This window comes from Protopterus annectens, chromosome 4.part0 (genome assembly GCF_019279795.1).
Source record: "Protopterus annectens isolate FY-2018-M chromosome 4.part0, PAN1.0, whole genome shotgun sequence".
Classification (NCBI taxonomy): Eukaryota; Metazoa; Chordata; order Ceratodontiformes; family Protopteridae; genus Protopterus; species Protopterus annectens.
The window spans coordinates 1958599091-1958626003 of NC_056733.1; positions in this window are offsets into that span (position 1 = coordinate 1958599091).

Here is a 26913-nt window from a genome sequence, read left to right on the forward strand (position 1 = left end):
CTGTAGGAATTTCTGGCAAGTACTGGTTGTGTACTACATGTGGCAGCAATCTCCCATATTCTCCATATGTCTGGACTGCGGGGTAGGGTTGCAAGACAGAAGCTTTTTCTTACACAGAAAAACATCCAGGCTTGGCTAAAATTTGCAAAACAATAGATCAAGTCTCTCAAAAACATGTGGGAAAATGGGTTATGGTTTGATGAGACCAAGGTTGACCTTTTTGGCCACAATCCCAAAAGCTACATTTGGCGCAAAAAAAACACTTTGCATCACCAAAAGAACACCGTCCCCACGGTTAAGCATGTTGGTGGTAGTATCATGATTTGGGGTTGCTTTTCTTCAGCTGGAACTGGGGCTTTAGTCAAGGTGGAAGGAATTATGAACAGCTCCAAATACCAGTCACTTTTGGCCCAAAACCTTCAGGCATCTGCTAGAAAGCTGAAGATGAAGATGAATTTCACCTTTCAACATTACAATAACCACAAGCATACATCCAAATCAGCAAAAGAATGACTTCATCAGAAGAAAATTAAAGTTTTGGAGTGGCCCAGCCAGAGCTCAGACCTAAATCCAACAGAAAATCGGTGGGGTGACCTGAAGAGGACTATGCACAAGAGAGTCCCTCACAATCTGACAGATTTGGAGTGCTTTTGCAAGGAAGAGTGGGCAAATATTGCCATGTCAAGATGTGCCATGCTGATAGACTCCTACCAAAGAAGACTAGATGTTGTAATTAAATCAAAAGATGCTTCAACAAAGTATTAGTTTAAGGGTGTGCACGCACAACAAAGTATTAGTTTAAGGTTGTGCATATTAATGCAACCAGCATATTGTACTTTTTTTATTTTTTATATTTTTTACCCTCACAGATTTGTTTTTCATTTGAATTGTACATGTTATAGGTCACATTAAAGGTGGACAAAGTTTTGAAATGATTTACTGTGGTCTCATTTTTATATATCACATAAACCTGGCATTTTAACAGGGGGTGTGTAAACTTTTTATATCCACTGTAGATGACAAAACTTAGAGGACTCAGCATTACTCTCTGTGGCTTTTTCATGGAGGTAGAATCCCCCTATCCTAACTTCATGTGTCATGTCAGTGAGCTAGCTGGCTACAAATCATGAGACATAGGGGTTCATGCCTAATGTCATAAGTTTACCTGCAATGCCCAAGAAAGTTATTGTGCAAATGCCTTGAACAGGTAGAGATTTCATATTCATATTTATTCATTTTCTGTTTACACAATTCATATTTATGGTTTGTAATATAAACATACTGTATGCCAAACTGTATTTATATTTATTCTTCTCTAAAATGTAATAAACATTTGTACAAAAAAGAAAGATGTTAGTCAGCTCTAATCAGTTAACTGCATAAGATGTGGTGGATGCCTAAATAGACCCTCTGTATTAACAAACATCATATTTGTCAGATAAAATGTGAAAATAGTACTAGTCTGTTTTTAGATCCCCCTCAGATGTTCTTACAATCTCCTAGATATTATTATGTTATGCATATAATATCAGTAGTATCTGAGACCAATTGCACACAGCTAAGCATACATATAAATCCATAGCTACAGGAGTATGGAAGTAGGACATCAGATGACTCCTCATCACAAAGATATAATTTCAATTTGTTTGCTTTACCATCTTAAAATGTGTAATGCTATACACTACATACATTTATTTGAAAATCTAATAATGGGAATCAATGTATTCTTACATTGCTTTCATCTTTCTTTCATTTTTTTTGCTTGAAACAAGCATTGAACTGAAAAGCTGCTGCTCTTGAGTTTTGTGCAGTTATGATTGATCATACAAACAATAATTCAACAGACTCTGTTAGTGGAAAGGTCATATTTGTCATGGATATGTACAGGTGAAAAGCATTCAGCCTTAGATTTTACATTATTGTTTATACACACATTCAGGAATACTGACAGGCAGGCACTCAGACATTCATCTTGCTAAGTATGTAGACTGAAATATGTAGAGTGAGATTATGGGTGATACAGGTGAAAGTTAAGTCACGTTTATAAAAGCACATTGTGCAGGTTACCACATCCTGGAAAAGTAATGCATATATGTATGTGTCTGTGCATGCATGTATGTGTGACTGTGTGGAACAATATTACAAACATTACAGTTTCCTCATTTTCTCAATGAATTTATACTGTGGTGTACTCAAGGAACTCTAATTTGTACAACTGATCATAATTTGGTTGGTAAGTTTCCTTATTATGTCTAGTATTGCTTCAAAGTCTTTTGTTTTACTGCTAAGACAAACACACCAGTTCTCATAATAAATGTAACTGACGCCTGGGTAGCCCATTTATATATTTCAGCAAACAATATGACAAAGCAAACAACTTTGTTTCCAACAAGAAATGAAAGCTAAATCTTTAAAGTAGGCAGTGCTACATGATAGCTAAGCCAGATAAATCACTGTATTCAGACTTTTTTTTTTTTTTTTTTTGCCATTGTCTGTTTTTCTTCCTTTAAGAAATAATGCTATAATCTGCAGCTTTCTCATTCGGATTGGTTTGGTTACATAAAACAAGGGGAGGATTCAATGACTTGAAATCACAGATCAAAGCACCCCTCGTTTTTGTCTGTATTTTATTTAGGCATCCTTACTGAAAGTAGTACTATCTGAGAAATAGTATTTATTTTCATTATCTGGCTGTGAAAGGTACACAGAAAGTAACTAATGTCTAACTGTGTGCAGGTGAGTGAATATGTTGTTTGTCCTATTCATTAACAGAAAGCACCAAGAAGTTAATAGAGTCGAATGACTATTTCTTACTTGCATCTAAAACCACTGCATCTTGCAGTTTAACGCAACAGTAAGATCTTTGGGGATATGTATGTAAATATATATATATATATATATATATATATATATATATGTATATATATATATATATATATATATATATATATATATATATATATACATATATATATATATATATATATATATATATATATATATATATATATATATTATATATATATTATATGGAGAAAGAAGGAATGAAATAAATGGATGTTGAAGACAACAAAGGAGTCTGTGGTGACAGTTATTAATGTTGATGGTATGAATGGAATGAGAAACATCAAAGGAAGGATAAACCAAGATTCAGGATGAAAATTGATTTTGTTTCTTAGATTTGTAGATGCTGGTTGTTTTTATTTCAAATTACAATGAATAAAGAACAACCATATTATTTCCGCTGCATACTGTTTCACAGCAAAGAAAATTCTAATGTATTAGTTTTTCTTCTTTTTTTTCTTTGTGAGACAATGGACATATTATACTTCAAGAATGGAGTGACTCGTTAGCCACTTAAGTTACCTTTGAATGAAAATTGTTGGAGAGCTATCTTTCCCCATGCATGATGACCTCTTCTGCAACAGAATTAAGCAGTGGTCTCACTGTTTATAAATATTAGATCAATTATGCATGAGGATTTTTATAATATAATTTTAAAGGACCAATAGCTGTGAAAGAAATCATAGTAAACTCAAAATATATATTTCTATGCAGTATAATAGAAAATCACCAGTCATTCATGCAGGAATCTAAAGACAAGGATCTTATTGCTTTGAGATATATATATATATATATATATATATATATATATATATATATATATATATATATATATATATATATATTTATTATGTAATAGGTAAGTATTGGGCAAAGAATTCCAAAGGTAAAAGACTTCTGTCACAGGGGACATAAGACTACCAAAGTCAGCATGTATTAACAAATCAAACTAAGCTTTGAGTTGAGTGGCCTTGTAATTTCCTCAGACTGTTATAATACACAGTAGAAAGATATAACAAGTGGGAAGCTTTTGATGTGAATTCACTATCTTATTTCTGGAGCTTTTTGGTCATTTATGAGAATATAGCAGGATAAGATGATTAAAGAAAAGGATACATAATGGCTGTATCATAGAATTATGTTAAAGTCTACAAGTGAAGCTTCAGTAAAGATATTACCCTTCCAGCACATCTAAATACATTAGAATAAACAAGATTTTTACAACACCTCTCTGCAAATCAGCAACCTCCTAAGATCATTTTTACTTTACAGCAGTGGAGGGACAGCTAGAACAAGGATGGGCAGTCAAAAATGCTATCATATTAAAATAAAAAAAAATGTACTTACAACTCTATCCTGAATGTGACAGGAAAGAGCAGAGCCATAAAAAGTAGATTAGGAGCTGCTCGGGCCACATGTTTCAGGAGGCACCACTGGTAGGTGCCAGCGGTGTGGGAGGGCAGCTTGGGTGAAGCACCAAAGCAGTTATTGAGGTAAGTGCATGGTAGTAACTAAGCTCCTTAGATAACATTGTGATATGTAGTGAGAGTAGGGAACAGGTTGAGGAGACCCTGGAGAGGTGGAGATATGCTCTAGAGAGGAGAGGAATGAAGGTCAGCAGGACTAAGACAGAATATATGTGTGTGAATGAGAGGGAGGATAGAGGAATGGTGAGGATGCAGGGAGTAGAGTTGGCAAAGGTGGATGAGTTTAAATACTTGGGATCAACAGTTCAGAGTAATGGTGAGTGTGGAAGAGAGGTTAAGAAGAGAGTACAGGCAGGGTGGAGTGGGTGGAGAAGGGTGTCAGGAGTGATTTGTGACAGACGAGTACCAGTAAGAGTGAAAGGGAAGGTGTACAAGAGGGTAGTGAGACCAGCTATGTTATATGGGTTGGAGACAGTGGCACTGACAAAAAGGCAAGAGTCAGAGCTGGATGTGGCAGAGTTAAAGATGTTACGATTTGCACTGGGTGTGGCAAGGGTAGACAGGATTAGGAATAAGTATATTAGAGGGTCAGCCCAGGTTGGATGATTTGGAGACAAATCCAGAGAGGCGAGATTGCATTGGTCTGGACATGTGCTTAGGTGGGATGCTGGGTATATTGGGAAAGGATGCTAAGGATGCAGCTGCCAGGTAACAGGAAAAGAGGAAGGCCTAAGATAAAGTTTATGGACATGGTGAGAGAGGATATGCAGGTGGTTGGTGTGACAGAGCAAGATGCAGAGGACAGGAAGAAATGGAAAGAGATGATCCACTGTGGTAACCCCTAATGGGAACAGCCAAAAGAAAAAGAAGAAGAAAAAGAAAGCATTCTGTAGCAGGGAAAGTTATTTTGGAGTTGAAGGGGAAGCCATACTTTGGATATTCTCAGGGCTCAGGATCATCTCTGGGACAATGTCATAAGATATTCATCTGTCTTGAAAAGGGACACTCATGTTAAGGTTATTTGTCAAAAATGTGAACAAACAGTCATTACTCAAGCATTCATTTATGTGCCAATACCCATGTCACCCCAACAGGGAAGGGGAATTCAAAGCAACTCTCTATATAAGGTCACACACGTGGATACATGTACCAATATGTGCATGCACAAGTACACATGCACATTTGTACACAGGCTTGGCTGCCCTATACCACGATGAGAAACACATCCTCACTAACTTGTCTGTTGAGCATAGCTTGCTGGATCTGGTACTGTTGTAATACTAATGGACAGAGGCAGTTTCTACATGCTTTAGCCCATGTATGGATCCCCTCAAATTATCTATTGTATAATTCCATTTATTCTCATTAGAGGTGATGTATAATTATCGACCATGGGATGGATAAGGTCAGTCTATGTCTGAATCAGATAGCTTATTTTGAGTACAAAAAAGTAAATTGGCTAGGCTTAACATGGTCTACAAGGGCAAGTAGCCTAGTAATTACTTATAAACCTGTGAACCTATGCAGCATCCATTCTTTATAAAGGAAATTCTCTGAGATCCACTCTTTGATGAAAGCTGTACTGTTGTAGTGATACAGTCAGATAACCTCTAATTCTCACCGTACCATCAATAGAAGCATACAGGCAATGCCTTCCATCTCCTCTTCCACTACACCAACCCCAACAAATGTCTCTACCACTATTCTGACATGGGTTGTCTGGGTTGTAGTCAGAGTTGTATTTGACTGCACCATTGCACCATGCCCCTAATCATTTAAATCACAGAGTGATGTAGTAGGTATGGGCTTCCCTAGGACGTCTTCAAATAATATATTTCTTGCTGCATTAATGCTATACTATTATTGTACTGCAGCTGGTCAGGTTCCATTTCAGATATTTCATAATAGCCCATTAGAAAACATGTGCCAAGTGCTGCAGTATTATTGCTATGTAGTTGATCAGGTTCCATTGCAGATTCTTCATAATATTCCATTAAGGGGGAATGTGCCATGTACAGCTAGATAGGGCATATACATTGAGTATTATGATGGGCTTTCTGAGACATGCACGCAAATAAATATTGCTCAGGACAGAATCTTGGCAATCATGCTGAGAATAAATAGTAAAAGTTATTATTGGAGACGCAATCATAATTATTTTTAGTGGCTAGAGTTTTATCTACTACATGTACTATAATTTACCAAAAAAAAAAAGAGTGCAGTGTTTTAGCAGCTTTGAAAGATGGCAAAACAAGTATGTCATTAGACAACAGCATACCTCTCAAATTCTTTGCTCAGGAATTCTGGCAAATCTAAAAGTGATGGGCGGACAAAGGATTAAATCAATGACAGTTTTTTAAACATTGCTCTAATTTACTTAAGAAGGTAATAGAACAACAGGATTTGCATCAGCCTGGATTTTCTGACAAATAAGAAGTTTGGAACTCTAGTACCTTGCATTAGTGACTGACTGAGTAACTAATTGTCAGTAATTTGTCAGAAAATCAAAAATGTTATGTTGCACAGGGTTAAAATTTGAGTCAAATTCAAGGATATTTTGTACAATCAGAGACAGTTAAAAGGTTCAGCAGGCAGAAAAGAAGAGTTCCTCTGGCAGAAGGTACAAATCTTTAAAATAAAAAAGTTGTTAGATACTTTGTTTTTTCATACTTTTTGTTTCTGACGATGTGCAGCAAAATATAGTTTTAACAAAGTTGATTTACCTTCTGCTACTGTTCTTCACAAGCTAGCACTGTCCACTGATAGACCCTTGTACAGTACTAAATCTAAACAGCTCTTGTGGTGTTCTTAATCTGGATTTGTTCTATCTTTTACCAAATATTATTAAAGAACTTGATAATAAATTAGGAAAGCAGATAACAAAATGTTTCAAAGACATTTTTTGTTGAAGATTTAAATGCTCCTGATGTTGACTGGTGTGTTCCAATGTCCTTCTGTAAGGTTATAAATAAAATATTAAATGATTATAAGCTGTTGTTTCCATTTTGTCATTAACCTTGCAAGGGACATTAATATACTGGATATTATTTGGATGCATGTGAAGTTGAAATCTAAGTCATCTGGCACTGAACTAAGTTTAAGGGGGGGGGGGCGGGGCAAGACCACTCATGAATTATACAGGTCAACAGAGGGAAGGTTATGAGAAAGTGCTATCAATCAGACTTTGCAGCTATCAGTGCAGACATTACATCTTGGGATTGGAAATCTTCCTTGAATGATCTTGCTAGGATTAATTTTACAATTTTATATATAGACTAATGGCATGTTATGTTCGACTTTGGTATCTGTATAGAAAAGGATCAGCTTGTCTTCCTTGGTGGAATCATCTTGTTAGAGTAGAATATTATGGAAGTTTTATAAGGATCTTCCAAATATAGTTAATAAATGAATTTACAATAGATTTAAAAAAATCATTTTCTAAATATATATACGCTATGGGATCTTCTTATGAACCAAAGCTTGCTGAAAACTTAAAGGACAATAACAAGGGTATCTTTTAAAAATTTGAAAAATTATGGTTTAGATGAAACATCAGAAATAAAGTTAAAGTTTGGTCAAATTATATTAGCGAACCTGAAAACTAGGGTGATTTGTTCAATGAAGGCTTGTTCAATAGTTCACACATTTTTAGTATGTCTCGTAGTAGTCTGGAAATATATGGGAATTACCTGCTTATGTTGGGTAAACACATAAAAGAAGCTCTGATGAATATACAAACTAATTCATCAGCATGTCCAAATGAATTGAAGGGTTATTTTCTGACAGGGATAGTTGACAACTAGTATCCCAGTATAAAATATTTATTTTCAAAGATCCTTCAATGAAAGCTTTATCCCTGATAAATGGAAATATGCTATTGTTATCCCATTTCATAAAAAAAACAAGCCTTGTCTTACATTTAATGACTATAGTCCTGTTATCCTCACTTGTATTTTGGAGAAGTGCTTTGAGCAGGCGATGAGTCTTTCTTTTAACCACATGTTTAATTTTAGCACTGACATATTTTAGCATGGGCTTATTTCAGGTAGATCAAGTTTATTTAACTTGATTAGTTTTTACAACTATGTAGTAAACTCTATGGATGATGATTTGGCTGTAGATGTAACTTACTTGGATCTGGTTAAGCAACTTGACACAATCACCCATGAGAATTTCACAATATTCTTTGTAAGTAAGAATGCCTTTGCATTGAGATGGATAGAAATTAGCTGTTTAGTAGAAAATGCTATGTTAGAATCTTTTTTCAAGGCATTTTGTAGGGGAATCCCACACAGATATGTCCAGTCTTATTTGTTTTTTTTATTGTGCAACTACCTTATTCCTAATAGAGTATGGCTCAGTAAATGTGCCAATGATTTCAAAGTTGGATACCTTGTTCCAATGTAGTGGACCATAACAGCCCTTAAAAAATGTCTTGATATGTTGGTTGACTTGGTGAAGTTAAAAGGCATGAAATTAAAGACAGATAAATGCACAACTCTATGTTTTGGACCGGACAGTCATTATTATTTGTATGCACTGGATAATCATGTGTGTGTTACATCTCTACCAAAGTTAAAGATCTCGGTATTATGGATGGACTCTTCCTTATCATTTGATGAGCATATTAATAATATGGTTAGGAAATTTTATAGTTTAATTAATAAAGAACATACTTGTAAAGGTCAAACTGCACACATTTGGTGTACACCCTATTACAGAATATGCAGCCTCATTTTATGGTCTGGGTGTTGCACAGTTAAGGAGATTAGAGAGTATACAAAGAACGTTTACTGGGCAGGTAATTTATTACATAACAAAAGACATGAAAGCTTATTTCTCTACTCAGTGACTTATATACTGATTAGGCATGATTTAATTTGATTTTTAAGTGTTTAAAGAACATATTATTGGCTGATATGTTGTATATAATTTTTTGGATAACAATATTAATATCAGAAATAACAACACTCTGATTGAATTGCCTATAATCAGACCAAGATAGAAGGTAACACTATTTCAATGTATTACTGGCTGGCTATGGAATTTCTTGAAAAGAAATATAATAGAAACTAAAGATGTAATGATTTTAAGACTAATTTGAATTTATGGTATAAACATATTTAATTTTAGGTCAAACTCTTAATCAGCCTTTTTAGACTTTGTGTTTGATTGTCATTACATTGAATCATTAACTTATTGTTAAGCACCCCATAGCACTGTTGATATCAGACCACATGCTAGGGAAGCACTTAAGAAGTTTATTTTTTTTCCCAATGTCAGATTGTAATGGCAAAGCTCCATTTATAACACACCTTTTATATAATATCACTGAACTATTTTCTTCCAATCATTCAGGTATTATACCATTTATCTTGTGACAGCTCATAGTTTAAGTTCAATGTATGTATCTGCAAGACTAAAATGCCTATTAGGTAAAAATTTAAATCCTTTCCAAAAAAAAAGAAACATGATTGGGGGTAGCATCAATATTAGCAAAGCTTAAAATGTTATAACCCTTATGACTTAAATCAAACCTCCATAGGAACTCAAAATCATATCCTCTTGTTCCCCTCCCTCTTTGGGGTGGAGGGTGTGATGTCCCTGGGAGATCTCTCCTGTTGCCAAATCCCATGTCAGGAGGAGAGCTTATACCATTAGGATATAAGGCCTGGTTAGCTAAGATTTAAATTTGTATGTAACATGCATTTCAGTCTGGCAGATAGCTCCACTGAACTGAAACTATTTACTAGAAAGTTAAAATTAGCAGTCTTATTTAAGGGCAAAAATATTGTCCATGAGAATACGAACCCAACAGGGATTTGTAGAAAAAAGAATGTCTTTAATCCCATGCTACATCCTACCATTCAGGTTTTTGAGCAAGTGTTCTTGGATGATGATTATAAAATTGTGAGGATGAAGAAGACAACTTATTGGAACTAGACACTTAACGAAGAAAAATTATGAACGACTTAGTAAATGATAGAAACATAAGACTTATGCAACCCAACAAAGGTAGTGGTATGATACTTTATGATTCTCACAACCATTCAGGGGCCATGGCAGAAATACTTCAGGATGGCAACACATATCAACAGTCATTGAAGAACCAGATGAATATAGCCTATAGAAGAATAGATTATCAATTAGAGCGCCTTAGGACTGATGGAAGAATGCACCTTGATGCATACAATTTCTTAAAGAAAGACAGTCTCATCATTCCTACAATTTTTAGTATACCCAAGGGTCACAAAAGTATATTTAATCACCATTTTAGGCCTATTGTATCAGCACATGGGTCCAAAACCCATGCCATAGGTGTACTTATAGATAGGATGTTAAAACCATTATTTTCCATGGACACCCATCTTATAAAAGACTCCTGGGACTTTTTGAAAAGGCTTAAAAATACCTTGTGGGAGAGTAATAATGGTTTTCTGATAGCTGACATTGTTGATCTTTTATCTAGTATACCTATTGAGGAAGGCCTGGAGTTATTCCATGAGGGTTTTTAAAGTTGCAATTTTTAAACACTGGCAACATAAACTAGTTGATGACTGTATACTGATGGTGCTAGAAAACATTTTTTTTTATATTTCGAGGGCAAACTCTTTAAACAAGTTTCTGGCATGGCAATTGGTTTAGCATGTGCCACTGTGTTCGCCAGTATTCTTTTATATGCAAATTTTGTAAAATATATCTATGTTAGCTTGATGATAGTTTTATTTTATGGTTGGGTCCAGAAGAATCTAGCAGTAGTTTTATTGAGTGTCTCAATACTACAAAAGGATTTCTAAGATTTACTTATTTATTTAATAATTCTCAAATGAATTACTTAGACACTGTAATTTTCAAAACAGAAAAAGAATCCAAGTCTCGTATTTATAAAAAAACCTACATATAGTAACAACTATTTACACTACTCAAAGTCACATCCGTATCACCAGAAGACCAGCTTGATTAGGGAGGAAGCCATCAGGTTGTATAGAATGGTTTTGTTCTTTGGAGGAAATCAACAAATAAATCTGTTTTACAACAGGGTTACCCAAGACATATGGTTGAAAAGTGTAAGAGAAGTTGTGGAAAGTAGGGAACTGAAATTTAAACCTATTTTGGGAACAGGGCTAATAAACAGGGCGATGGCAACACATCCACCTTTCGAACAGTTATGGTACTGGAATTTAATAATTAATTGTATGACATTAGCCCCAGGATTCAATAAATTCTGTTTAGGCTTCATGCAAAGCCTACATGGAGTTTACATGCGTGCATGGTGGTGCGAGGTGAGCACAGTGCGCAATGCATATTCTTGCCTCACACTGTGTTTAAGTGAGGTTTCGTGGCTGGAAGTAAGCAAACACAGATAGCATTCCTGTTTAAATCGGAGCACTGACTGTTTGCAGTTTTGCAAGGAATGCCACAATGACAACTAGAGCTTCACAGATAGATCTCAATCTCTTATTGCAAGACATCTGGACAAAGGCCAACAAAATGGAAGGGGGGCGCAATGACCCAGAAATAGGGACATATTTGACATATTTGCCCTATAGAAATGTGCTAGAATAACTAGGGTTTGTGTTAAGATGCATGTTCTGAAGGATTTGAAGTATGAAACTCAAATATATGTAATATGGAGTCACACCAGTCCTGAGATCATCCCAGTGATATAGCAGAAAGCCACACATTTGATAAGGAACACACCTGGACATTCTGTAAAAATCTGGACAGTTGAGAGGTATGAATGGTAAGTATATGGTCCAAACACAGTATAGGACAGAGTATCTACAGTGCTGAGTATGTCCCATTCTTGGCATTCTGTTCTGAAGCCCCATAAATTATCTGTAACAGTACATGGACTGCCATGTAAAATAAACACTCAGAGGAAGTGTGTATATTGAATAATGACACAGAGATGAATTGTAGGAATGAACACAGGCAAAGAGGACAGGTGAAACAACCTAATGTACAGAAGATGAGGGCATATCAATAGAAGATGGTTGTAGCAATAATAGCAATCACATATCTACATGGTACAATAGGGACTGCACAGTGAAAATGTGTATTATGCGACTGTCACACAAGGTGACACAATGGACAGAATGACTGTGCGAAATAAGCATCCTTACATGAATACTGCAGAGGACACTTACCAGGGCTCTGACATATAAATGGGGTAGGGTGCATATTCTGTAGCTGTGCAAAATGATTTGTCTTAATAGGAGTGTAATCTTAGCAGAGGTCTCCAGCAAGTGGGACACAGATAAAGGCTCGTGGACAACATTAAAATAACTAACCACGATAATGGACAACATCAGAATAATACCACCTTTAACCATTATGCCAACCTCCCACAACTAAAAATCAATTAAGCATGCTAAACAATATACATAGGTTTGCAGGTAAGTACTAGGCAGGCTGCCATCTCATGCCATTTTTTAAGACTAGCCAATTTCCCTTTCAAAGGTGAGAATAAACATCTGTACCTTGTGTCTATAAGATAAACACTTTAACCATCATACCAAACCCCCATACTTACAAGGGAGTAGTCAACATTGTCACTACATGCTGGTGGATGTTCCATTTACCATCTAGTCCAGGACACAGGTCACATCCCTATTGGTCTGATTATAGGATGTGATGTCTACATTATACTTGGGTTGTGCATTTGTTTTGTGGCATAAATCCACCCGTGCTTTCCTGTCATTGCAGATGTTGTCTTGGCTGTGGCAGCAATCTTTGATATGTGTTGATACTGTCTGTATTATACTAATATCACAATTAGACTCAATGATTGCATGCAGTCTGTAGTCCTTCAGGCAGCTGTATGGACACAGGATGTGTATGTCATCTGTGATGTCCATCACTTATATAATGGACAGGAAAGGGCCTAGCAGACAGGCATGATGTACAGACCTGATAATTTGACCTGAGATATAGGTCAATTCACACATTTCATCATAGCAAGATGCCACATATGTGAAACACTGGTCTACCCATTTGGTGATATAGCTGTTTTTGGCAACATCTGACAGTGTTGATTGAATACCTCATTGTGGATTTGTTTCAAATGCCTTAGCCTGGTCAGGGTCCACAAGATGATAGTGTTGACATCTTGCATGCCCTCAATGACCTCTTTGAGGACATCTTTCAGATGTAACAGATATGATATAGCATTAACAACTCACGCAGGTCTGTTGCACATATTTGGAAAAGTTCCATGATGACATGTTGGTCTACCTCACAGATGAGGAGAGTCAGGATGTGTCTATACTTGCATGATTAAGGTGCTTTTCTCCCCAACTTAGATTGATACATGTTAATGTACACCCTTCTATGGGAACATAGCTCATTTGGAGAATGTGTTGTGTGTATTCAACTGTATCAGGAAGGTATATGTGCTCTGTCATGTCACAACCCATTATTTTTTTTCTGTTAGGTCTGGATGAAGGTAAGACAGTGCATATTGCTTATTGTGATCTGGCCTAGGGTTTTAACACAATACCTCATGTAGGTATCATTGAAAAACTCTTCCTGCCAGGGATTAATCCTTATGTCACTAGATGGGTAACCAATTGGCTCACTGACAGAACACATACTGTGAAAGCTGGTGAATCTACCTATACCAGTAGAGCTGTCACCACTGGCAAACCTCAGGCTCTTTACTGTTCGGACTCTATTTCTTGACAGTTCAGACTAAAGTATATGGCCTTTGGCTTACCAAGTTTGTTGATTCTTTCATACTGGGTGCAATCACTGAGTGTACTACATTAGGAGATAACACAGACAAATGATTGGTGACAAAGCCACATGACCTACAATTAAATGCAGACGTGTCTTTATTTTCATAGGTTCATAGGTTCATAGGTTCATAGGTTGGTACTAGGCTATCAGCCCTAGGGCCTATACAAGCCTAGCCAGAACAATTCCCTGGCTATTTTTTCCCACACTATTTACTTCCCTGGACCCCTGTCTAGCAGGGCGACTGACATGATCCCCGGGGTGAATTTCCTTTCTCCCATCCAATCGTCAAGGTTCCTTTTGAAGAGGACCAAAGAGGCACTCTGCTCGACATGTATGGGCAATCTATTCCAGAGTCTGGGGAGTCTCTGGGTCAGGAACTTATCCCTCCAGCATGTTTTGTTTATTGTGATGACAAGGTTTAGATCCCGGGAGCGTGTGGCTCTGAGGGATTGGGATTTCTTTAAGTGTAGCATGTCCAACAGCTCTGGGTTTGACATGGCCTTGCATGTTAAGCAGAGATTGCCTCTGAGTAGATGATATGTGACAGAGTATAGCTGGAGTTTTTTAAGGCGGTCAGCATAGGGCATCTGCTTTAGGCCTGTGATTCTTTTAGTGAGGTATTTCTGTGGCCTTTCCAGTTGTTGCAGATGTCTTGAGAGGTACATACCAAATGGGGCATTGTATTCTATAATGGGTCTAATGAGGGATGAGTACAGTGGGACAATGACCTCCTTTTTTCTGGATGAAAAGCCCTTAGTGATGAGGTGTGCCACATAGAAGGATTTCCTGACTGTTGTGGTGATGTGGTTATCAAAGGTGAGACCACTCTCCACCTGTGTCCCTAAGTCTCTTATCACACTTTCGGTGTTTAGTGTACTGCCACCTATATGGTAATTCACAGATACATGTTTTTTCCCAAAGGGGATAACTATACATTTCTTGGCTATACATTTCTTTGTGCATCTGAAAAGTAGAATTCCATGTAATTACAGCATTGACAACAGTTCTGCTATGCTGAAATCCAGTGATGCAAGCACTGGGAACACATGTAGATAGTAATTTAAACTTCGACCATCAAATGTCAACACTTATTGAAATCCTATGTTGTGCATATCATAAGTCATGCCATCATATTCAGATCTTAGGAGTGTGTGACAGCACTGTACTTGAACCTCATCAGAACACTAAAGGAGTATAATGCTCTGTTTTGCATGCATCTGGAGAGCAGCAGCTGGAGAGACCATAGTAATTTCTCATCAAGAAAACACAGGGCCTACAAACTATGCAGTGATGCATGTGAATAGACTGAAAGCCATGTCACTGTAATCTGTACTCTATAGTATGAGGTAACTTCTGCCTGGCCTCCAGGCTAGTCTCTGACCCTGCCCTAGTGGGAATAGTGCATATCCACAAATCAGATATAGCTAATTACATCAGCAGTGTCTGTTGAGGAGAAAATGACAATAAGATTGTCCCACATGATGATGTAAAAGGCTGTCTGTAATGTCAACCAGGAACACAAACACACAGACCCAGTTGACTGCAGTGAGAATGGAATCCCTACCTATCTAAGTACACAGACTACAGAAATGAATACTTTATACAAGTGCCATGGCATAAATCTGACTGTTAAAGACTGCAGATAAACTTAAAGTGGAAGATATCAACAGGTCATGTTGGAGCGAAGATGTTGGGAGACCTGCATGAAATGGATGTGTAGACATGTGCAACTATCAAAATACTGTCAATACATGGCAATGGAGCAGTAACTGTAGGATACACACTTCTGCTCTTCTGTCCAGACACACACACACACACACACACACACACACACACACACACACACACACACACACACACTTAACTGTAGTGAGGATAGAACCCCTACCTAGCTAAGTACACAAACTACAGAACTCAGTACTTTACACAAGTGCCATGATATAAGTCTGACTTTTACAAGACTGCAGGCCAACTTATAGTGGATGACATCTGCAGGCTATTTAGAATTTTTGGAGGCTTGCATAGGTTCATAGCGCCATTTGGTTCATAGGAGCTTAGTAGCTTAATGGCCATAGGGGAATTTACAAGCCTAGTTGTGCAAAAACACAAGCACCCTTATTGAGCATAGTTAGATGGTCATTGTTAGCAGAGTGATTTTGTGATCAGCCCCAAGCGACCCTGTCCATGAGAGACATAAGTGCCACCCCAGTGGTGAATTTACAATTAGCCATCCAGATGTCAAGGTTGCTTTTGAATAGCATCATTGAGGAGCACTGCTTCACATGCCATGGGAGCCTATTACGAAGAATTGTCAATTGCTGGGAGATATATCTGTCTCTTAAGCATGTTCTCTTTATGTGACAGAGTAGGTTGTGATCCCTGGAGTAAGTTATTCTTGTCTCATTTTATTTGTATATGTCCAGTATTTCCAATAGGCCAGGGTCTGAAACTGCTCTGTAGGCCAGGCATAGGTCACCTCTCAGCAGCCTGTATGATACTGGGTACAGTGACAGATCTTTCAGTCTTTACATGTATGTCATGTTTTGGAGGCCCTGGATTCTCCTGGTCATAAACCTCTGTATTTCTCCAGTTGCTGCAGGTGTCTGGTGAGGTATAGACAGAAGAAAGCATTGCATTAAATTAGTGGTCTGATAAGGGAAGAGAACAGCAGAGCTATAACCTACCTGGTCATGGATATGATAGCCTTATTTATGAGGTGCACAATGTAGAATGTATGTCCCACCACTATGGGCACATAGTGATTGAAGTGTATATTGCTATCAATATTGTGTTCTCAAGTCTAGCAACATTGTGTTTGAGCTTAGATGGGCACTATGTATATCATAATTAGCAGTAGTACTTCATTGCCAAATGGGACATCAAGGCATGACATTGTATGCTTTAAGTTTCAGCCATTGAGTTTAGCATCAATCATTTGTCTGTGTTAGCCCCTTCTGCAATATGTTACCATCACTGAGGGACTCTGTATGACTGCGTCCATTTGACAGTCATGTGTAAACCTGGTAAATTATAGGCCATATACCTTTGCCTGGGCTTCAAAGAAATAGTTTCAAAACAGTTGAGGGCCCAGAATTGACCCTTGCTGCATTCCACTGGTAAGTGAGCTAGTGGTGGTGGTGTAGTCCCCAACTTTGACAGTGTGCATTCTGTCAGTGAGCCAGTTGGCTATCCATCTAGTAATGCATGGGTTAATTCCCAGATGGGAGATTTTCACTATGGTACATGAACAGAGGATAGTGTCAAAGACCTTGGTTAACTCATCATAGGCAGTATGTCCTGCTATCCCTCATCCAGGTCTTTGGGGTCAGCATCAAATAATTCCATTAGGTTTAATAAGCAAAATCTACCCTTGACTAAACCAAAATGGGTCAGGTCAAGTGTGCTGAAGGACACCTATGTCCCTGTGGATAAGATACATGCTGATTCTTTCCTTAGGCTTGCAGATAAGTCTTTTTATAGGCCTATGGGTCAATAGTTCTAGTTCTGTGTGTTACAACATTGATGTGCTTTGCAAATCACACAACATTTGATAGTAATGTATGTAGTGTAGATGATATATGTGTGGAAAAAGTACTGAGACACCAGGGTTGCCTTGCTTGGATGGAGGCAACACATAGCTGTATTGTAAATATGTGTCATATTGTCAGATAGGGGCTTCAGTTTGTTATGTTTCCATATGTAATTTCATATCATAGACAGGAAATAGTCAGTAAATAGCAGAAATACATAATAATATTTAATTTTCCATGGTGTGGTGAGCAGTGGGTTCCAATACTATTCATGTTTGTGCATAGCTAAGCAGCGCAAAAACATTAGCCACGTTGTTAAAGTCTGAGAGTTAGTATTGAGTCTATGAAACACACATATTGATTAAATGACTCTGTGGCAGCAGATGTAAATGCATTGGCACATTTCGTTTTGAGCCCAGATGACACTGGGTGCAAATCCAGGTGTATCTATTACTTTTGCATACTTTTAAATAAACACTGATAATGCAATGACATGAATTCTTTAAAGCGCATGTATTGCTGTGTGTTGGCATAGAACAAGCAGAGGTAAGTGGCATTGAGCAGAGGTAACCTCAGCATTTTGCCACTGCTCACTTTCACTGTGCATTGGTACTCATCGTGCACCTCCATAGAATCAAAAAGTGAAGGAATCCATTGTTTTTTTCTGCTACTTATGTGTCTTCAGTGTGATTCTATTTTTTGACCAGATTAAAGGTGTTAAAATGGGTAGACAGGAAAGTGGTGAAATGGGGAGCAAGCAGGGGGAAGAACAAAGGGAAAGCAGTACAGGAATGTGTAGGAGGGAGGTAACAAAGAGCCATAGCTCTCCATTTCTTTAACAGTGTAAACTGAAAATATGTGCAGAGTATTAACTGAATTTGGAATGTCACCTCCACAAAGAGGGGTGACCACAATGCAGTCATGTTGTATAGCCAATTGGACAGAATCAAGTGTGTCAAGAAGACGTGTGAAATGGAGAGCTATGTATGGGCAATTTTTTTTCTTTTTTTTTTTTTCCTGAGATAGATGCCGATTTTTTTTTTAATTTCAGTAAGAGAGGAATGTTGGGCAAGGGTCAAATGTATGTCGGGGTAAGGTAAGTTGGGTAGGTGAGGAAGTGATTGCAAACATACAAGACAAACAAGACAAGAGACAGTGACTGTGATGGACACAAAAGGTTGTGGGACACCATGATTGACATCTTCTCCTCCTCCTATAGACCATGAGGAAATTAGCCTTTCCATCTGGCATAGTCATACACCAGTGGTGCAGTGCATGACCCTACACACCATCCCTGGCAACTCCCTATGGGTGATGAAATCACCTCTTCTGCCATTGATCCTGGAGGGTACCACTGCACCAGCTTCCCAGGCACTGCAGGGATAGCAGAAGCAGTGCTGCCAGGTTGGCTGCCATTGGTGCTGCAGCTAGTGGAGAAGGGGCCATTTGATCCACTGGGGCTGGCCTACCTCACTGTGCTGTGGAGCATTTAGTGATGTGGTACACATGGATAACATGGATACATTTTGATGACACATAATAATAAATTAAAAAAGCGAGTTAAGGGTTGGGGTGAGAGAAAAAAAAAGCGATACAATTAGTACCATCATATGTGACATACAATGCATTAACAATTATACCACTTTTTTTTCTTAAGTATTACATTTCAGTTTACCTCCTAACAGATACATACTATATTACAGATTGCTGAAAGTAATCCTTGAAATGTGCATATATCGCACATATGCATGTTCCAACTATACAGTTAATAGTGTACAGTGGGGCATTTGTGCCACTGGTATTGAGTTTTTAATTGACCCTGAATATTATTGAAGAAATAACAGTATTGTAGAGTTGTGAATTGTGGTATTTGAACCCAAAACTTCTGACTACAGTCTTATATTGGACTCTTACAATTGGTTTGTGCTTCAGACTAATGCATGCATACTTGCTTTTACAATTGGGATATGCATGCTCAATTTGATAAAACTCTATAAAATACCAAAAAAGTTATCTTTAACTTTTAATGCTACAATAACACTTTTCTTCTGCTGCATACATACCACTTACTTTCCGCAGTCTCTCCAATCGAACAACATTAGTGCACATTGAACTCTCAATCCATGGGAGCTGGGGAAAGAACTGAAAAGAACAGATGAGTGTTATGCAAACTGGTCATGCTCATCCTAAGCTTTCTTAGTCTTAAAAGTACTCTCTTAATTTCATACTAACACGGCTGTAGGATGTCCACAGTCTCAAATTCCACCAACCAACATTTGAGAGTATCACTTTTTCTCCTTTATAGGTCATTAAAATAATGACTACATTGCTCTACAGTGCATGGGATACCAGTAGCTCTGGATACAACCTGGACCAAACAATAGCCTCAGACTTGTACTGGGAGCCACAATAGTCCCCCTGCAGAAGCCTTTGGCTGTGGTGCTTTACCAGGAGTCCAATAAATATCCTGTACTCCTGGACACTCCACCTCTTTGCCCTAAACCTGGCACCTTCCCCACTAATGCCACCCATGTCTACCAGCAGGACTCGAGCCATGGTGACTAATGTTTTCCAGCCTATTCTAGTTATCACATTTACTGGTAGTGTACAAACCCAAGCAACATGTTTGTGAGATGTTAAGCAGAGACCACCTGTGGCAAGCAGTGAGGAATTAAATAATTGTAATCGGAAGATTGATCTGACATTTGGCCTTAGTTTGAGGGGCGTTTATAGATGCAGACACCAAATATATATTGGAAATTGGAAGGTAACTGTTATGTGAGTTAGGTTTGCAGACGTGCACTGGGAGCATAAATATAATGACCTGACACCTTTATGTTTACCTTTATACACTGAAAAAAATAAATTTTTACAATGTCAGATTAAAATCTAGGCATAAGTGAGAAAACATTTGCTTCAACAGTGTTGATTTTCTATCTTGGCCACAGAAGAAGTGCTGCTTAAACATGGTCGGGAATCATGCATAAATACAGGTGACAGTAAGAGCTGTTACGCATGTATGTGTGTGACCTGACAAAGGTATTGGATATAGAGCCACTTGTGTATGTGTCTTAAGCAATTGTGAAGCCCATGCAAGCCCAGATAGCAGAATTATACTTACAGAACTATAGCACGCAGTATTTCCTCAGTCATACATCTAAAAACACAGTAATGGTGTCTCATCCCTCATACAAATAATTTATATCAGCTCCACAATCTAAAGTGTTATAAGTGAGAGTGAATATAATGGGAAGTGCTGCAACAGTAAAAGTGTATGGAATATCTTATATTAGGACCCAGGGCCATGTGTATGGCAGTCCTGCACTTACACCTATTGCCACAAGAATACTGAGATAAGACTTGTCTATTTTTCAGTTGATTGCTATCAAATGCATTGTTACAACAGTAAGAAAAAAGGTTGCACACCCTGTACTAGAACTCAGGACCATCTGTATTCCAGCCCTACACTTACACCTGCTGCCACAGTGCTAGTTACATGACATTCCCTAATGTACTAATCATTCTTAATGTCTTTGTGTTAACCACCATGCAACACCACTTAGCAGGTTTGAGAGGTACCCAACAGAATTAATTGAATGTATCCAGTTTCAATTATTGTCTGTTTTGGTCATGTCTGCAGGTGTTCTGTCTGCTTCCAGTGTGGGCTAGTTGTCCAGTTTGTGCACTGCCTCACTTCGCACAGATAAGTTAAGCACAGACAAACCCTATATTCATTTCCTCCATTCCCATGACTGAGCTAAGCTCTGCATTGTGCAAACATTGTACCCCCAATTTTTTTTTTAAAAAAGGGACAAGTACTTGAAATGAGGAAAATTAATCTATGACATACACACTAGAAAATGGTTCACATGAGATAGTTCTACAAATATTTAGATTTGAACTCTCACTCCAATGAAGCTTCGGAACACAGGAAGGGTGCCTTATCCCTTTTTGCTACCCAAACAGCATTGCAGCAAGGAATTTAAATCATTCTGCATACAACCAACTGCATCATCATCTACAGTAATATGAAACCATACAACTGTTATTTGTGCATTTATTTTTGGATGTAGTGCACTAAGTGCTTTCACAACCATTTATGATTATTGCTTGCAAATATACAGCTCCATCTTACCTCTCTCTGTTTGTGTGTCATTCTTCTCTTATCTGACCAGTAATATGAAGCATGCAGTCTATAAGTCATTTTATTTCATTAACCTTTAAATGTGTGAGGATATTAAATGGAAATAATATCATATACAATTGCCAACAAATGAAGGTGAGGTTCAATGTCAATGAAAATAATCTGTGAATTGTGTGCTACTTACTTACATTTTCAGCTGTACATCTAACACTTTGTAAGTCTAACCTGGCACACCCACTTAATGCATAGCAGCCTACAGTGCTGTTATATTTTCTTCTCGCAGCCAGTAATCATTCACAGTTGCATTCCATTAAAAACACTGAGGGAGTGCCTGCATTATGTTTACATCTACTACATAGAGACAGGTATTTGGGATTCAGCAATTCTAATCAGTTCACACCTGATTTGCATCTTCACTGTGCTAACAGTCCTGAATCTACACCATAGAAAAAGGCAACTGTGTAGCTAGGAAAACTATAGGTGATGAGACTTGTTTATGTGGAGAACATAGAACAGAGGCTATTACTTTGGAATATATTTGCACAGAAGATTACTGAACTTGACAAGTTATGCTTGCATTCTGTGAGATACATGCTGCATATGCTGGAATGCAATTAAGAAAAATCTGAAGCAAATGCTTTTACACTTTTATTTGTATGCATTAGTTATAAGTGTACTGGTGCCATGGGCATGTTTGCCAAGGCATTTCACTGGTATACATGATTGACCATACATTAAAATGGAATATTCCATGATAAATTTGTAGACATGTTTCAGGGACAGTTCATTTAATAGCACTTCCAGCATTTCAAAGATGATTTGTCAGCAAAATGTGTCCTTTTCCTGTTCTTTTTTTTCTTGGGGCTCAAAGCTGCATTTCTTTTATGGCACAAACAAGAATATGTGTCTATTTTTGCTCTCCTTTTTTGCATCCAACCTGTTCTTCATATTTCAAATCTCTAGACGGTTTTCTATTTCTCCAGTGGGTAATACTGAGGTGCTTCCTTTTCTGTTTTATCTGTGAGCAGTTATTCTGTAGTTATGTGATATTTATTTGTATTATCCTTCTGTTTAGGACACCTAGGACTATGCAATCCAGACATCTCAATCCTTGAAGATCACCCTTCACTGGTGCCAAAAAACAGGTTATTGTTGACACTTTTAGGCAGTGTGGTACCTTCCTACTTGAAGGGGATGGGGAGATATCTCATGCAGAATGCAGATTTGGCAACAGATTATTGATGATGTTAATGCCATGGGTGGGCATGGCAGGACATATAAGCAGGCGCACCATAGAGCCACTGACATGATCACATCTGCACAGAGGAGAGTAGCTGCAGTGGGCTGTGACTGGATGGGTACCTGGGGAGCTGTTTCAGAGCCACAATTAATACCAATGAAGAGTTCCTGTCCACTGTAAGGGATCCAGACAGCTCTCAGGAAAGTGCAGAACAGCATGTTCCTGACATCTGTGTGACTGTTTCAGGGACAACAAGCATGTCCCAGGAAGAGCTTCCAAGTAGGCTTTCATATCTCAGTTAGTGAATACTGTTGTATAGTAAAACAATTGAAATCAATATGTTACTTCCATTTCACAATAATTTATTTTTTGAGAGGGTTGAAGATTGCTACAGTTAAACAACGCATTCTGCTTGATTAGATTATGTTGGAGTTGTCATCCAAGTTCTTGTGAAACATATATTTAATGAACATATAACGGGGTAAAAGTATTCCCCCCTGTGTTACTGTTAATTGTGATGATGTTATCCTTTCTTTTTGCTTAACTTCTTTCAGGACCATCTGACTTGCAGAGGAAAATCTCATCTGCAGATGGTAAGCCAGACACTTTATTGTCAGTACTGATGAGCAATTCAAAGAAATATTTTAGTGCTTGATGTTAATGTCAGAACTGTTGTGTGCATTGTTGTATTATCTAATAGTGGCAACACTGTTGTTTTGTTAGCATATGTTGGAGTATAGTAGTTTACGTATTAATTGTTCCTGCTTTTGTTGCTTACTATTACAGGTGATCCTGACAGAGGAAGTGTGAGACTTCTACCACTTGATGTTAGTGTATCAGCAGACTCTGATGATGATGGTGGTCAAATAGAGGCACAACAGCTGGACACAGAGGTTGAATCGGACACTGAGGTTGACTTCCCCTGCAATTCTATTGGACAGTGACAGTAGATCTATGCCTACCAATCCCAGTGAGCTGTCAGTTAGTGGACTGGTGGAGTGTGAGGCAACTGATCAGGGAAGTGTGGTTACTGTGACATTAGTGCCTGTTGACTCTGGCCATAGCCAAAGTCTGAGTGAGGTGCTACACAGGTGGGTTATTAGGGGTGCTTGGAGGAGGCCTGCTGTCTTCCACCTGATCCAGGTGTCTCTTCCAGTGCCACTCAATGTATGTTTAGGGCCATCATGGAGGCACAGACACATTATATAGGTGTAACAGAGAAATGCTTAGGGTTGTAGATGCTGCACAGGCTGACATGCATGACTGCCCCCACTGTGTTATCGATTCAGTGGATAAGATGAATGACACATTGGAATGATGGGTATCTGTGATGGAATGTCTGCTGGGAGGGGAACTGCATACTCATGGGCATAGGTAGCCACATCATCTGCTGCTAGCCAATATGGCTGTTCCTGATCATGTTCCCATAGTGGCAGCACTTCCACTGCTCCATCAGTGAATGAGCTGTCTACACCCAGATATAGTAGGCAAGGGAGCAGTGGTCCTGGGCTTCCTCATGAAGGGAGCTCATCCAGCCCACATCAGTCACATTCAGATAGCAGCAGTGCATCTGACCATGGGCATGGAAGTATCAGCGCAACTCCTGGCAGAGCCAATTCTCATGATTGGGGATGACAATGATGAACTGCCACCTCTACGAAGCACAGCTCAGGTATTTTTTTTTTAGTTTTTTTTTAAGGAACTGCAGGGGTTTTTCATATAGAATTAGGTGTTTGAACATGTGCATACTGAAGGGTGTGCTGTGTTCTATTACAGGCCTGATGATAGATGAGTAGAGGAGAATGATGCCCTATCTTGACTAAGAGGGGAAGTTCCAAGTAATCAATTGGATTGGGTAGAAGGCTTTCCTGAGGGCAGTAGCCATGTGGCATTCAAAGATCATTCATTGTCCATAAGGGTGCCTATTGCCCATAAGGGTGCCTAGGTCTCTAATAAGTGTCTATCTTAAAGAGAGGGGGTGTTGTTTATATGGTAGGTTTGCAAGACCTCACTTTCCAAAACTGCAAAATGCTATGTATACAGACATTCAGTTGTGATCCTGAAACTAAAATATTGAAGTAACATTAAAGTAAGCTGTGTGGAGGTAGTGTCATCCAGTGCTTCAGTGTCTCTTACAAAGACAACAACTAGGTTTATCAGGCATAATACACATTTTACAAAACTAAATTTGTTAGGGACGGAAGGTTTTCTATGCACTTCTTTATGAAGTCCATGAAGATGCATTCTACCACTTTGCAAATGATGGTAGGGAGGCTGATTGGTCAACATTTGCTCGGGTCCAAGGTGACAAATGCTGTCTAGAGTTCTGCAATGTGTCCAGATGAGAGACTGGAGATGGATAGCGTCAGAAGGAAGTCTGATAGGGGTGTTTCCTATTGACAGGAGAAACAGTTCACTATGTTATCTGGTGCTATAGAACTAGTGTTTTTGATCCTGTAGAACACTTGCAGTATTAGTTCGGATATTACTACAGGGGGTGGGTGGACTGCATTTTTTTGTACTGGGAAGCTTGGAAGTGCTAAAAGGGTGAAACTAGATAAGAATTTATCTCCAAGGATGTTACCTATATCTTCAGAGTCTGAGTAGATAAAGTTGTAGAGATAAACTTGGTGCAATGATGGATATTGTTTCCGTGGTCCTTTAAACAACTATTTATTTGCAGTATGGCAGTTAGCACAGAGGATTAAGGCTATGAGGTGTTAACAAGTTGTTACAGGATTTGATAACCTTAGACTTCACTTGCCTTCTGTGTGACCTTGAGAAGTAAGTTAACCAAAGAGTAGTTTGAAGCAAATGGGGCTAGGCTACTCGGTAGTCTACTAGACCACATGCCTAGTAGCATTTATTTATGTTATTTTATTTGGTATAATTTAACCATGGTGGAGCATTCACCCATGCAGACCTTTTTAAGATGCAACCTGGGCAACATCTGGTTAAATGACTTGTTTTGATCTAGAACAGTTAGAACAGAAGCAAAATTACCACAAAACAAGAGTCTTAAATCAGCAGTGGCATACTTTAATGCATACAATAATTAGAAAATCTATTTATCAGATTGTTTTTCAACTTAAATCCAGTAGAAGAGTTCAAGACAAGTTTGTCATATCATAACCAGCACAACAGAAATAGACAGACAAAAAAAATATCAGTATAGATGTACACACACACAAACACACACACACATATACATACGCGTGCACACACACACACACACACACACACACACACACACAAATATATCTATATTTATATCTATATATATAAATATAAATATAAATAAACATATATATATATATATATATATATATATATATACATACATACACACACACACACACACACACACACACACACACACACACACATATATATATATATATATATTTATGTCGCTTTTATAATCTTGAATATAACTGATTGACATTATGCATGTCAACACACTACTACAAATGTGCAGAGAATTAATCTTGGTGCATGCAAAACTTAAATAAAAAAAAACAAAACAAAGAAAGCATAATTTTTTTTGTGAGGGGATAAGCACTCCTGCACCCCATGTGGGGGATGTGCCCCTACATCCTCTGTTAATTATATATTGTAACTTTGAGATTAAACAATCCCTGGGGAAAAGGGTATACTCCTCTACCCATAGACTGTCGCTCTCACACACCTGTTGACGACCATCTGTTTAGTCAACCAAATTGAGTTAATTAAACAGATGTCAACAAAAGTAGCACTCTGCAAACTTAGAGGGTCTCATATATGTACTTCCTAGATAAAATCTGGCTGTACTCCTGCTCAAAACCAAGATAAACTATGTCCCTAAAGGTGCACAAGTACCTTTTTGTTCCTTTTACCTCCTTACTCTCCCTTCTTCCCTTACTTCCTTACTTCTATCACATTCTCTTCCCTGACTTTCTCTCTAAATTTACCATAAGCCTGCATTTCTCTCACTTCATATTGCAATTT